The sequence below is a fragment of the Zingiber officinale genome, chromosome 5B (assembly GCF_018446385.1).
Source record: "Zingiber officinale cultivar Zhangliang chromosome 5B, Zo_v1.1, whole genome shotgun sequence".
NCBI lineage: Eukaryota > Viridiplantae > Streptophyta > Magnoliopsida > Zingiberales > Zingiberaceae > Zingiber > Zingiber officinale.
The window spans coordinates 114499084-114515704 of NC_055995.1; positions in this window are offsets into that span (position 1 = coordinate 114499084).

The window sequence follows — 16621 nt, forward strand, 5'->3', positions numbered from 1 at the left end:
CGTTTAATGTATTCTCTCAAAGCCCTAAGTCCAATTAAACTTTTAATTAAGACAAGACTTTGGAATCCAGTAAAGGTTCCTTCCAACTGAATTAATTAGGAATTTCTTAGGGACATATTTCTTTGAAATGTTTTTAATTTGTCCTTTATGATATTTAAATTTCCAATGTAGTTCTATATAATTTCTAAAATTCGAAGCAGAAAATTTTGAACATGTATGATTTTTCAAATTTTCTACTTCTATTTTCAATTGATCATTTTCCAATTTCAATTTATCATTTTCTATTTTGATTTTATCAAAATATTCCAATTGAGAGGCTGTTGTTAGAGTACCTTTTAAATCCTTATTTTCTTCTATTTCTAATTTGCAAGACTCTTTCAACAATATTTTTATAAATTTAAACAATTGGTCAAGAAGTAGATACTGTACCTTACTTACCTTGTCAATTTCTGATACTCCCCAGAAGATCTGCTTTCTTCTTAAAATTCTTTCCCTTCATCGATGCTCATCCGGGATGAGCTTTCTATGCCCCAGGAAGGAATTCGTCTATGAGTGTTGTCCCGACAATTTCCTCGTTTTTAGCTTCTAATGATGACTCGGTATCCATCGAGGTGTTGGATTTGGCTTCAATTGGTTCTTCATAGAGCTTTAAGAACTTTTCCCAAAGTTCTTTTGCACTTTGGCAGTTGTTGATTTTGTCAAGATCCTGCACCGGTAGTACACTTATTAGATGATATTCAGCCTTATCGTTTGACATGAAATCATTGCGCTACTTTTTTGTCCAGAGGCGTTTTTCAATTTCTTCTCTGTTTGTGTCCTTTAGCGCTTCATAATCATATTTTATTATTAATAAAATATTAAAATATGTTTTAAGAAATACCTTCATTCATTGCTTCCAAAATGCGAACTCCCCCTCGAACGTTGGTGGATATATGTTAGCTCTGGCCATCTCGTTGCTTCAGTCGACGATTAGTCCTTCTGAGGCATCCTGGCTCTAATACCACTTGTTGAGACCGTTGGCCGACTAGAAGGGGGTTGAATAACCCTCCACAAAATCAAAACAAATGAACCATTCTCGGACTTATAACTTAATTAAACACTTGCATAAACATAGAACAAATAATGAACTAAAAAGAAAGAGTCTCCGGAATTTACTTGGTTACAATCGGGGAGGTTGTTAATCCAAGGAAGTGAAACGCATTAAATTCTCTTTCAAGCGGAGAAGCCTCTTTACATCAATTTACGCACAGAAAGATGAACCTAAACTAGAAAGGAAAGCGCACAAGTATTGCTTCAGTAATTATTTGTTCTTTTTTAGCTTCCGGACCAAGACTGTATTTATAGCCTTGGTCGGGGCGCCTGGAAGTGTTCCAGGCACCTGGAGTGGGATAGAATTCTATCCCTAACGCAACGGTCAACATCGATGTTGAAGTGGATAAAAATGAGGTTCTGGGCGCCCGGACCCTAAAAGTCAATAGAGTTGACTTTTTTCGGTCCGGGCCCTCTGCTCCGGTGCTTCTCTCCTCGGTCCGGGTCTTCCGCTCTGGCTCCACTCGCTTTGGTGATTTCGGCCATCCGAAATAGGGTTCACCGGAACCCAACTTCCGGCCTTCTCGAGCAACCTTCCACTCCAGCTTATCGTTCCTCTGAAATGTCGCGCGCCTCCTTCTCATCTGTCCGCGTACTCTTCCACAACACTTTGTCCCTCAGATGCATCGAGCTCATTGGCTCTCTCCTGTGTCGTCTTTCTCGCTAGTTGTGTCTTTTGCTCGACTTCCTGTGCTCCTAAGCTCCTGCACACTTAGACACAAGATTAAATGCAACATGACCTAACTTAACTTAGTTGATCACATCAAAATCATCTTGGGGTTCCAACATAAGTTTTGGAATACACAATTAAGGGAGTCCTAGTGTGTTTATGAGATGCTCAAGTCCTAGGTCTATAGGAACATGCTTTTTATGAATCTGATCTAGACTAAGGTTGAAATCAATTTCAAAAGTCTAAAAAAATGGGATTTTTTTTTAAAAAAAAATTTCCTTAGAGTTTTCAAAAAAATAGTAGTCCTATTCTATGAAATATATTCCTAGTTAATCAAGCAACAGAGGTAAAAAGTGACAAATAGCATATGTTCAAATATTTATAGAATCCAAAACATGCACTGTATAGTAAATAAAGTTAGAGCTGATTATCACCTGGAGGTGGAGGCTGCTCAGGTGCTCGCACAGTTCACAGTATCTGCTAAAAACCAGTGGTAATCCCCCGTGTCGAAGTGCTCGTCTTGAAACAACATCTGCAAATCATATACTGTACAATTTAGCTAATTACATATGCAACAACTAGCTAAATCCCAAATCAAGCTAATTAGGAAAAACCCCTACATGAATCATCCATGAATCCTTTAATTTTTTTTCCAATCATAATCTACAATCCATTAACCCCTCATTCAATCCATTATATCATTTACTAATCATTCATGAATCAACCCTATGCTCTAGATAACAATCATAAAATCAACTAGCCATCATGCATTACTTAGCAAATCTAATCATCCATATTCCACATTCAAAATTCCCATTAAGCAACTCATATCTCTACTAACTCAACGCCATCATCGATTCACTTATCAAATCCAATGTAGAAAAGAAATCAAATCTCAACATTACTTACCCCAAGTCTGGCAATTAGGTTGTCACTGAAAATGACTCACAACTAACAACAACGATCCACTACTGTTCGCTAATTTCTTCCCTTGCAAACCTAACAATCCAAATGATGAATCCATTAATTAGTCTTGTAATCCCCAAATCAAATCTGTATCCAACAACCTTACCCCAAAACTGATATGCAACCGGAAACACAGCATGTTGCTATTGAGTTAGACAGGGATGTGATCCACGGTTGTAGCTCGAAATTAAGGTTTCGGGGCAAGAGCAAAATTCTGGAGCAAGAGATCACCGTCTGAAATGCCAGCCTCCACCGAATCCAGCAAGCTCCAAATCTGGCGAAGCTAGGGCTCGGATTTTCTTCCCTTTCGCTGAAGATCGATCGGTGCAGAGCAAGGGTCGGAAGAGAGGAATACCTAGCGGGGCTATAGGTGCAGGGTAGAGGGGTTAGGAGGCTCCGGTGAGCGGCGACTTAAGCAACACCACGCGATCGGGTACGGTGGCGTGCGTCTCTGGTGCTCGCATGAGGAGAGGCTGGCAACTGTGGCGTTCACGGGAGGGGAAGAGGCCGCGAGAGGGTTAGGGCTCGGGAAGAGAGGAGATCGGTTAGTGAATGGGAAAAATAAGGTTCGACAAAGGAGATCGGGCGACGTCGCGAGGTGAAGAGAAGGGTTCGACGAGGGGAGATATAGGGCACGGGAAAAGAAAATAAAAAAGGAAAAAAGAAATATTTAAGAAAATTAAACATTTCCTCATTTAAATATGGTAGCTTAAACAGACTTTCCCGTAACCCAATAATTGATCCCCTTAACCTACATCATACGAGCTCCAATTAATTCCCCGAAAATTACTAAAAGTTTCTAAAAATTCCAATAAGATTATTTCTCAAATGACCTTATTATTTAATTATTATTTGGGCATCATATTTTACATTCTCCCCCACTAATAAAAATTTGGTCCCCAAATTTACTCCTCAACTCAAAGATCATCATCCAAGGGTAACAACTAAGCAGCATCCTCATCAACTACTCCATCCTAGCATCATAACCATATCTCCAACCGTAAAAGATGACTCTGTGGGTTATGAGCTCACCCTGCTTCTACTACGCTCACACTGCTATCTAGCCAACTGCGGGAAAAATCAACTACCAACAGATCCTCCAACATCTGTATAGGGCGCTCAAACTATCCATCAGTCTGAGGGTGAAAATCTATACTAAAGTGAAGCTCCGAACCCAAAGTCTGTTGTAATCTCGATCAGAACCATGATGTAAAATCGCGGATCTCCATCCGATACAATACTCAGAGATATACCATAAGGTCCGGTAATCTCTCCATAGTATAATCCTGCTACTCAATCCAAAGAATACTTCCTACGAATTGATAAAAAGGGAACAAATTAGTCAACCAATCAATGATTACCCACATCCCATCACATCCTCTCCGTGTCCTGGGTAATCCCACAATAAAATCCATTATATCATACACCCAACTCCACTCTAGTATCTGAATCAACAGAGACATTCCGGCTAGTCTCTGATATTGAGCCTCCACTTGCTGACACACTAGACATCAAGCTACAAAATCTGCGATATCTTTCCTCATGTCAATACAAATTATATATCTGAATATATTTACCAATTCATATACCCATGAAATGGTTGTATCTCATAAGTGTTAAGTAGCTAGCTCTACACTTTCTCACAATAATAGAGGTCAACTAACTGAATGTACCTCCTAGGTTACCCAACCAAGTACAGGTTAAAGTCCCCATGGAATAGGATACATCAATCCTCTACAGACTAGTCAAGCTAACAATGGTATGTGCCTAATTCAGTCCATTCTACGTCTGTACAAGTCATGTACTCCAATGTGTTTTCTAAGTTATCTAACCAAACACGAATAACTCAAAGGTCAGAATCTTCATGAAATAGGGTAAGCCAGTCTCCTCTTGACTGAATCAACAAAGGTAAATCGGTCATCTACTAACCAAAACAACAAGAGTAAATCGATTCTCTACTGCCCAAGTCAATAAGGGTAAATCAATTCTCTACTAACCGAAGCAACATAATATTTAGTAGAGACTATCCCATGAGACTGTAATCCCTAATCTCTAGCAGTGTTTGATGGATCTAACTAATAACTGATATAACACAAGTCATACATGGTATAAATAACTAGTAAAGTAACAACAGAAGGGTATGATAATAGTATACAACATACTTCCTATACCTTGGAGATTCCTGCCACTGTCTGGTCCCAAAACTCGAAGGTCATATGGAGGAATCAATTTACAAAGGGAAAACAAACAAAAACCGAAACCCCGAAAATAGGCATCGTAAAACTTTGCTCTGATACCACTAAATTGGTATCAGATTAACTCGAAAAATCATAAATCAAAACAAGATCGAAATCTCAAAAACACAAAACCCAACATTTGACTCAAACTTGGCTTTGATACCAAAAGAATTATCACACCCCAGAGGAGTCCCTACTAACAAAATTTCGATAGTATCTCCCCTATACCGGTGACAATATGAAGCATATATACAAGAATATTCACACAATATAACCATCAGCCCACACGGTTGGAATATATACACAACCACACAGTTATATACTCACCCCACTCGGAAACAACAATCAAAGCATACAAGGTTGGTATCTAATATCTACTAAATATCATAGATGACAACAAGAGACTGTATGGATATAGAAACAAATAACTCAAATGTTTGAGTGGAAGTATCAAGCACAAGAAAAATAGGAGTGGAGTCAAGGTAAAGCAGTCTTTATCCAAAAATAAAATAGCTCATGCACCAAGTTCCAAAGAACTAAAGAGAGTTAAAGTAAGAAATACCCGTCTTAAATGTAGATCGAGCTAAACAATCCCCCGCGTAGAAGTGCTCATCTCGAAATAATGTCCTGCAAATCATATACTGTACAATTTAGCTAATTACATATGCAACAACTAGCTAAATCTCAAACCAAGCTAATTAGGAAAAACCCCTACTCGAATCATCCATGAATCCTTTAATTTCTTTCCAATCATAATCTACAATCCATTAACCCCTCATTCAATCTATTATATCATCTACTAATCATTCATGAATCAACCCTATGCTCTGGATAACAATCATAAAATCAACTAGCCATCATGCATTACTTACCAAATCCAATCATCCATATTCCACATTCAAAATTCCCATTAAGTAACTCATATCTCTACTAACTAAACCCCATCATCGATTCACTTATCAAATCCAATGTAGAAAAGAAATCAAATCTCAACATGACTTACCCCAAGTCCAGCAATTAGGTGTCACTGAAAATGACTCACAACTAATAACAACAATCCACTACTGTTCGCTAACTCCTTCCCTTGCAAACCTAACAATCCAAACGATGAATCCATTAATTAGCCTTGTAATCCCCAAATCAAATCTGTATCCAACAACCTTACCCCAAAATTGATATGCAACCGGAAACACATCATGTTGCTGTTGAGTTCGACAGGGATGTGATCCACGATTATAGCTCGAAATTAAGGTTCCGGGGCAAGAGCAAAATTCTAGAGCAAGAGATCACCATCTGAAATGCCAGCCTCCACAGAATTTAGCAAGCTCCAAATCCGGCGAAGCTAGGGCTCGGATGTTCTTCCCTTTCGTTGAAGATCGATCGGTGCGGAGCAAGGGTCGGAAGAGAGGAATATCTAGCGGGGCTATAGGTGCGAGGTAGAGGGGTTAGGAGGTTCCGGCGAGCGGCGGCTTGAGCAACACCGTGCGATCGGGTGCGGTGGCGTGCATCTCTGGATCTCGCATGAGGAGAGGCCAGCGACTGTGGCGTTCGCGGGAGGGGAAGAGGTCGCAAGAGGGTGAGGGCTCGGTAAGAGAGGAGATCGGCCGGTGAATAGGAAAAATAGGGTTCGGCAAAGGAGATCGGGCGGTGTGTCGTGGTGAAGAGAAGGGTTCGGCGAGGGGAGATATATGGCACGGGAAAAGAAAATAAAAGGAAAAAGAAATATTTAAGAAAATTAAACATTTCATCGTTTAAATATGGTAGCTTAAACAGTCTTTCCCGTAACCGAATAATTGATCCCCTTAACCTACATCATACGAGCTCCAATTAATTACCCGAAAATTGCTAAAAATTTCTAAAAATTCCAATAAGATTATTTCTCAAATAATCTTATTATTTAATTATTATTTGAGCATTGTATTTTATAGTAGTTATAGCAGCTATGGTTGTGTAGTTGCTACAACTATAATTATTGTAGTCGTAACAATTATGAAACTGTAACTACTGTTGGGACCGAAATGTAGCTAGAGGGGGGGTGAATAGCTCGTCGCGTGCTCGTGTGCTTCGTTGCTTGTTTCTTCAAATATGTGCAGCGGAAATACAAAGAAACAAAAGCATATAACGCTAACAAATGGATTTTACTTGGTATCCACCTCACAAGAGGTGACTAGTCCAAGGATCCACGCACACACACACCCTCCACTATGAATAACACTCCTTTATAGTAAAGCGGAGAAGCCCTACAACACTCTCAATACAAGAAGAAGGAAAGAGAAACAAAATACAAGCAAAAGCTTACAAGTTATGCAGTGAAAACCCTAACCCTAACTTCTTGTTGTTGCCCGCCTCTTGATCTTGGATCACTAGCAAACCTTGCTCCAAGAACCCTTCAAGAACTGGCGGTAGAGTGGAGAAGAAGTGTGGAGAGCTGCTGGAGAGATCGGAGATCAACAGTGCGAGAGTGATCCAAAGAAGGCGCACGCCAATGGCCTTTATCTGCGCCAACGGTAGGATCCTGATCGATTGGATTGCTCTCAATCGATCGGGGAGGCTTTGGATCGATCAGTCGATCGATCCAGAGCGCCTCTGTGCTCTGCGGGAAATGCCTGGATCGATCGGCTGATCGATCCAGCCTTTATCGCGTAAAAACACGCCACCCTAATCGATCCACTGATCGATTGGGTTATCTGGATCGATCCACTGATCAATCCAGACATTGGTTTTTACCCAAAACCAAGTCTCAAGCCCCCAAACCAACATCCGGTCAATGTATGACCTGTTGGTTCATCATGCCTAGCATTCGGTCACCCTTGACCTGCTAGCACTCCCTCACCAAGTGTCCGGTCAATCCCTTTGACCCACTTGGACTTTTCCTCATCATGCCAAGTATCCGGTCACTCCCTTGACCTACTTGAACTTTTCTTCCTCGTGCCAAGTATCCGGTCAATCCCTTTGACCTACTTGGACTTTCACCAGATGTCTGGTCAACCTTGACCCATCTGGATTTCCCCGTGCCTGGCTTCACTCACCAAGATTTCCAACTGCCTAGCTTCACTCACCAAGATTTCCAACTGCCTAGCTTTACTCACCAGGACCTTCACTTGGCTTCACTCACCAAGATTTCCAACTGCCTAGCTTCACTCACCAGGACTTTCACCTAGCTTCACTCACCAGGATTTTCTCACTGCCTAGCTTCACTCACTAGATCTTCATCTGGCTTCACTCACCAAGATTTCCAACTGCCTAGCATCCCAGTTAGGACTTCCCAGTCAAGTATCCGATCAACCTTGACCTACTTGACTCTTCTTCAACCAACCTGATCAGACCCTGATCAGTGGAGAATTGCACCAACAATCTCCCCACATGAACAACCATTGTTCATGTGTCGTCTGCATGTATTGGCAAACATCAAACCATGACCAAGACTCAAGCTTGGTCAACCAGGTCAACCTTGACCTAAGGAATATTGCTCCAACAATCTCCCCTTTTTTGATGTTTGACAATACCTTTAAGTTAGGCTAGTCCCATAGCCTCAAACTTCTTTCTCATGCCACTAGGTAATGAGGGCGTGAGTTACAACCTACATTCTCCCTCTAAGAAGGCAGACTTCCTCTTAGATAATGAAGGCCTAACTTAAACCCTACATTCTCTCTCTATTGGCACACATCAACAAATTTACTTGTTGAAAAACTCTCCCCTTTGGGGCTCTCCTCCTGAAGAGTTGCTCATCGCTGTTCACAACTTCACTCGTTGTGATCAAGATGATAATGAAGGTCCCATACCCTTCATTTATCCTTAACACTACATTCTCCCCCAATGTAGACAAATGTCCAACCTTGAGCATTTACAACTTCAACAATGAAGACATCCACTCTCTATTGTAATCCAATGCTCAACCTTAAGCATTTTTACTAAAGAAGGCTAACCACCTTCCAAAGTGTATGAAAAATAGTTTTCATGTCTTTAAAGAGTACCTCCCCCTAAAGACATGGTCGTACCTTCTGTCATTGCACCAACAATGACTTGGAATCCCTAAACCTTTAGAAAACCCAAATTTAGGAGTTTTGAGGTTCAAAAGTTTAAAATTTGAGTCAAACATCAACCTAAACTTCAATTTAGTATTCCTTAACCAACCCATCCTTGTTTTCAACATGAAAACACTCTTTTTATGTATACAAATGTATTTTGAGGGGTTAGGAATGGTTACCTAGACTAAAATATGTTCAAAAATGCTGAAAATAAGCTTTCCAGCAAAAATCAGCATCTTCGATCGATTGGAGTTGGGTTCCAATCGATTGAACCAGCTTGAATCGATCCACTGATCGATTCAGAAGGTCTGGATCGATCGGTGGATCGATCCAGAAGGCTTCTGTTCGCGAGAAGCTTGCTCTCAATCGATTGCCCGATCGATTGAGACCCTTCAATCGATCGGGTGATCGATTGAAGGCCTGATAGTTCTGAAATTCACTTTCAGTGAATTTCAGAAACCCCTAGAAAAATCTACAAAATTCCAAAAATCGTAAAAATTTGTGTAGATATTATTTAGGGTATATACTATCAAGAAAAAATAGTTTTCTATGAAAATACATCATATTTTCAAAGATTGACACAAACTTGAAAACTTGCAAAAACTTTAGTGTTTCCTTCAAGTTTGTGTCAATGATGATTACTATCAAAAGATAGTCTTCATCAAGGTTTTCCAAAAGCATTTTAAAATGTTTTTCAAAACCAATATCCCACCATGTTCCTTGGGCTTAATGCACATGACTTGTACATTAGCTTTCCCAATGATGGGAAAACACATAACTATGTGTTTTGATGAACTTAAAACTCAAAAGAATGCACTAAATTAACATCTTGAGTTTTGTTCATCATCCTAACATCTCACTTGTATCTAATGTACACTAAAGCACATACAAGTCACCTTATGGGTCTTTGTGAGATGTAAAATTTGGTTTTGCCCTAGTCTAGGGATCATGCATATCTATCTAGGCATTTTTTGGATATTGAACATCCACCTAGGATGTCACTTGTTGACACCACCTGTTGATAAATGTCATTTGTCCTTAATTTTAAGGAAATAAACATAATGCATGATAATGTTATGACATACATCAAAAAGAAATATTTTAAACAAAATTCCTATAACTACATGATGTATGTATGTCATGACATGGTATTTTTGTGTTTTTCGTAATAAGACATGAGTGCAAACACAAAAATAAATATGATATCATGGCATATAATGAGCAAGCAATCATGGCAAGGTTTAACATAAATAAAATACCTAGATTACCTACCTAAGTATCCTTAACCCTTAGCTAAGTTAAAAATTAAACCTAGATTGCCCTCTAAACTCTCCAGGAAAATGCCAAAACCTAAATTGGCATTTCTAGTTCTCTTGATTGACTTATGCTAATTGAAATTAAGCTTATTCCTCAAGTGTTGGCATATTTCGTTCTTCCACAAGAGCAGCACTAAGAAAATACCAAAATCCCAACTTGGTATTTCCTTATGTTTTCCCAATATGTGTCATTTTAAAATAAAATCAATACTTCTCAAATTTGGCACTTTTTACTCTTTCAAAGAGTAAATGATAAATTCATTTCATTTTCAAAGGTTAATAATAACCTTGAAAATGCTCCTTGAGTGTCAATTTCTTCAAAGTTGGGTTAACTACCCTTCTTCTTAGAGTTGACACTCTCTAACCCATATATGGGGTAGAGAAAATGCTCCTAGGAACCCAAAACCTATTGGTGCTCCTTGGATGTTCTAGGTATTCACTAGGGATAACTTCCCTAGATACCTTCCTAGTGACCTTGTTTGGTTTCTTAGAAGCCTTGGTCACATTTTCTATGTCAACTCTAGGGATTTCTTCCCTTGTGACCTTCCTAGTGACTTTGTTAGACTTTTTAGAAGTCTTAGTCACTTTAGTTGCAAAAATACTCGTAGGGATAACTTCCCTTGTACTTTTGACTTGACCCTTAGACCTAGGGTTGGTTCCATAACTATATGGAACCCTATGGTAAGACATTTCATCCTTCTTAGCCTTAGGTTTGTATCCCAAACCTCTATGGTCATTGGATGACCCTTGTTGTACTCTTAGGCCTAGATTTTTACCCTTAGACCCTTGTGTTTCATTTTTGATTTTTCTAAGGGTCTTCTCTAATTTATTAAGTTTTGACCTCAAGACTTGATTTTCCTTCCATAATCCCTCAACCACAGATTTTTCACTAAAATCATGATTTTTCTTTTTCGTGGGCAAATACCTAGAATCATTAGGGTTCTTTCCTAAATTCCTATCTACCTTTCTAAACCTAGGTTGAGAAGTTTTAGCATGAAAAGCTACATGATTTTCTTTAACTTTATCATGCCTCCTATTTTCATGGTAAATAGCATTGAAATGATATAAATTAGAACTATCATGCTTTTTACCATTATTTAGGGGGATAGACTCAATGAATGATACATTCCTTTTTACCTTGGAAGCTCCCCCTTGACTTGTGCTTCCTCCTTGAACCTTGACCGCCTTCTTCCGTTTGGGACATTGACTCCGATAGTGTCCCTTTTGATTGCAAGAAAAGCACACAATGTGCTCCTTGCTCTTCTTTGTTGTGGGGATGACCTCCTTGGGCTTCTCCTTTCCCTTTTTTTGCCACTTGTCCCTTTTTCTTGGCCAATTTTGGACACTTGCTCTTGTAGTGCCCATTCTCCCTACACTCAAAACATATAATATGTTTTTTATTATTAATTGAGATGTTTTTACCTTCACATGTAGGGATGGCACTTGGTTCTCCATGTGATGTGGATGTAGAGGCTTCCTCTTGATCCGATAATGATACTCCTCCATTTGATTTGACTTGACTTGTGGAGGTGGAAGCTTCTTCATCCTCTTCTTCTTTTGACCCGGATGTGGAGGCTTCTCCTTCTTCTTGATCCGGTGTCACCAAAAATTGCTCCCCCTCAATCCTAGAGGTGGAGGCTTCATCATCTGGTACATGGAACAAGGAGTATGTTCTCTCCTTGTTCCCTTCATTGCATTCCCTCGAAGATGAAGCTTCTTCTTGGACTTCTTCTTCGGAAGTTGAGCATCTCTCAACTTCAGAGTCCTCCTCTTGGTCTTGCTCCAATGAGTCGCCCTCTTTGGATTCCTCTTAATTCGGTACAGTGGAGGGTTCTTCATGGAGCTTAGCCAACTTGCTCCAAAGCTCTTTGGCATCTTCATATTGTCCAATTTTGCATAGAATTGTGCTAGGCAATAAATTAACCAATAATTTGGTTACCTTGTCATTTGCTTCGCACCTTTGGACTTGCTCCGGGCTCCATTTGCTCCTCTTGAAAACTTTGCCCTTTGAATTCGTTGGAGCTTCGAAGCCTTCCATAAGAGCAAACCATTGCTCTATCTCCACTATTAAGAAGTTTTCGATCCTTGATTTCTAAAGATCGAAGCTTGTTGAAGCGTATGGTGGAGCCACCCTCGTGTCAAAACCAAGTCCATCTTAGAATTGTATTTTGAAGTTGAGCTTCGTGAATTCTTTGACTTTGATGAATTTGCTCCAACTTCTTCACCCTCTAGCTTTGCTTATTTTGTTTGCCCCTTCCGGCGATGATTCCGGTGAAGAGCGACCTCACTCTGATATCACTTGTTGGGACCGAAATGTAGCTAGAGTGGGGGTGAATAGCTCGTCGCGTGCTCGTGTGCTTCGTCGCTTGTTTCTTCAAAGATGTGCAGCGGAAATACAAAGAAACAAAAGCATACAACGCTAACAAATGGATTTTACTTGGTATCCACCTCACAAAAGGTGACTAGTCCAAGGATCCACGCACACACACACACCCTCCACTATGAATAACACTCCTTTATGGTAAAGCGAAGAAGCCCTACAACACTCTCAATACAAGAAGAAGGAAAGGGAAACAAAATACAAGCAAAAACTTACAAGTTATGTAGTGAAAACCCTAACCCTAACTTCTTGCTGTTGCCTGCCTCTTGATCTTGGATCACTAGCAAACCTTGCTCCAAGAACCCTTCAAGAACTGGCGGTAGAGTGGAGAAGAAGTGTGGAGAGATCGGAGATCAACAGTGCGAGAGTGATCCGAAGAAGACGCACGCCAACGACCTTTATTTGCGCCAACAGTCGGATCCCCATCGATTGGATTGCTCCCAATCGATCAGGGAGGCTTTGGATCGATCAGTCGATCGATCCAGAGAGCCTCTATGCTCTGCGGGAAATGCCTGGATCGATCGGCTGATCGATCCAACCTTTATCGCGTAAAAACGCGTCACCCCAATCGATCCACTGATCGATTGGGTTCTCTGGATCGATCCACTGATCGATCCAGAGGCATTCTATGCGCTCTGCGACTTGCCCACTCGAGGCTTGTCGCGGGGACCTTCCCAATCGATCGGCTGATTGATCCAGACATTGGTTTTTGCCCAAAACCAAGTCTCAAGCCCCCAAACCAACATCCGGTCAATCCATGACCTGTTGGTTCATCATGCCTAGCATCCGATCACCCTTGACCTGCTAAGACTCCCTCACCAAGTGTCCGGTCAATCCCTTTGACCCACTTGGACTTTTCCTTATCATGCCAAGTATCCGGTCACTCCCTTGACCTACTTGAACTTTTCTTCCTCGTGCCAAGTATCCGGTCAATCCCTTTGACCTACTTGGACTTTTACCAGATGTCTGGTCAACCTTGACCCATATGGATTTCCCCGTGCCTGACTTCACTCACCAGGACTTTCACTTGGCTTCACTCACCAAGATTTCCAACTGCCTAGCTTCACTCACCAGGACTTTCACTTGGCTTCACTCACCAAGATTTCCAACTGCCTAGCTTTACTCACCAGGACTTTCACCTAGCTTCACTCACCAGGATTTTCTCACTGCCTAGCTTCACTCACTAGGTTTTTCACTTGGCTTCACTCACCAAGATTTCCAAGTGCCTAGCATCCCAGTTAGGACTTCCCAGTCAAGTATCCGGTCAACCTTGACTTACTTGACTCTTCTTCAACCAACCTGATCAGACCCTGATCAGTGGAGAATTGCACTAACAATCTCCCCACATGAACAACCATTGTTCATGTGTCATCTGCATGTATTGGCAAACATCGAAACCATGATCAAGACTCAAGCTTGGTCAACCAGGTCAACCTTGACCTAAGGGATATTACTCCAACAACTACTACACAGTTGTAGTAGCTACAATGATGTAACTATTATAACACGACCCTGAATCAAGATTTATGTGAGAATATAGGTACGAATGTGGATTTCAAATGCATTCATGTGTTAGAAGCAATTAGTGTACCAAAGATTAGAAGGGTAAATATACAAGAGGATGGAACATGATTTTGATAATAAATAAAAGTAGAGTGTTTTTTTAACTATTCACCCCCCAAAAAAAATTACACATTATTTAACATTTAGATATGTTAACAAAAATTTATCTATTTTATTGAAGTTTTAACTTTAAAATTTTATTTTGTAAAAATCTTACAAAAAAACAAAGATTCCATTTTCATTATAAATAGCGATTGAATATATTTTTATTATTTAATGAATAAATTATTTAGATAATAATTAAGAAGGATAAAACAGATATTTTAAATTTAAATAAAGATATTTTAATGGTAAAGTAAAATTTAAAAAAATTAAAAGGGCACTTGTCGTTTTCATAAAAGTTCCTTTTCAAATAAAACATCTAATATATTTTTAATCCTAATTTTTTATTTCAAAATTATGTAACATATTAAAATAAATTATTTTAAATTTAACTTATAAAACAAATATTATAGAACACTACTTAAACTTAATTAAAGGCGGTAAAAGAAGCAATGTAAATGGCAGAAATTAGGTTGTGTCTGTTATTTGAAAAATATAATAAGTTAAAATTACTAATAACTATCGAAATTGTTTTATGTGTGAATAAAAAAAAAGATATTAATGTAATTTAATTTTGGACTTTATTAAATCCATTGAGAGTTAGTTATTAAGGGTTCATATTCTTAATTAAATAGTAAAATTATTTCAACATAATAAAAATCATAAAAAATAATTATTATATCAACTATTTAATAATTACTACAAAATACATTTTATAACAATGTATTATTAAATAATTACTATACTATTATAGTAACTATTTAATAGTTACTCTAATGTAGGGATTATTAAAAGTGCTATAGTACCTGTTATACTATTATTGTAGTAACAATTTAATAATTGTTAAAATACTTCTAAATTTTGTTTAAGCATTTGGAAAGAATTTTGATAAGTTTAAGATAAAAAAAATATAAAAGTACTTTTATGTAATATTTTTTTACTAAACTCAATTGATTTATCTTATGAAATTATTGCAACTACTATGTAGTAATAGATCAATGTTCCCCTCATATCACTATGTGATGGTAAATAATAGAACGAGATTCTTATGTAATAAAGATTCGAATCTTACAGACATATTACATTTTAGGAGTATAAATTATTTGTAACACTAGATCATCTGTCAAAATTTATCTGTACTTTTTGATTTATTTTGATGATAAATAAAAAAATATTATGAGAGCAAATTAGTCACTTTCAAAATTAATCGGATCTTATAAATTAAAATTATATAAAAAAATCTCAATACGAAATATAATATGATGGGGGTGTGATACTTGGATTTTTTTTAATGTCCCTTGGATGATTCAATAATTTAAAGTTCTTTTCTATTTTTGCAAATAAAATTAGAGGGTATTCAAATATGATATATACATTTAATTGTTAAGTATGTAAAATGATTCTATTAATTTTGATATTATATATCTCTCTAATTATATTATATTTTTTAAAGAATAATATAGATAAAAATATATTCTATCATAGGAGATATCTAAACTCTCATATATTTTTAAAAACATGTTAAATATGTATTTATCAGTTTATATATTTTTCTAATAAATTATTTTAGTTTTATATATATTTAACTTTACTCTAGATTCTTACATGAGCGTGATTCTTTTGTGCTTATGTATTATTTGTGTTGTATGATCAATGATGAAATGTGACGATGATGTATTGAACTTGAACTCTATGGTCTTGTTTTTTTTACACATATGTATTACCAGAACAACAAAAAAAAAAAAAATTAAATTAAAACACAGAACTCAACAAATGCGGTAATGATTGATGTTTAATGTTTTATTGAATATAAACTAGATTGAAAGCTAAATTAGAGAAGTTTCTCAAAATTTTATTTAAAATTAGCAATAGAAATATCGCTAAATTAGCAATAAAAAATTTATATCTATTATTAATTTAATAAAGAAAATTTTATTTCCGTGTTAATTTAGCGAAGATAAATTTATTCCTATTGCTATTTTAGTGACAGAACATTTGTTATCGTCACTAATTTAGCGATGGAAATAAATTTTCCATCACTAATTTTAGCAACGAAAACTCTGTTGTTAAATGAGGTTGACAATCAAAATACTAGTGATCGAAAATTTCAATCGCTTATTGCAGTTAATGACTTATTAATGATAGAAATTTTGATTGTTAAATTTGATTATTTTTGCAGTGCGAAAGAATTCTTATCTTGAAGTGATTTCGATTCGGTACATGATTTATCTCTCTTTATCTCATTATGAGGCCAGCAATGAAAGACATTC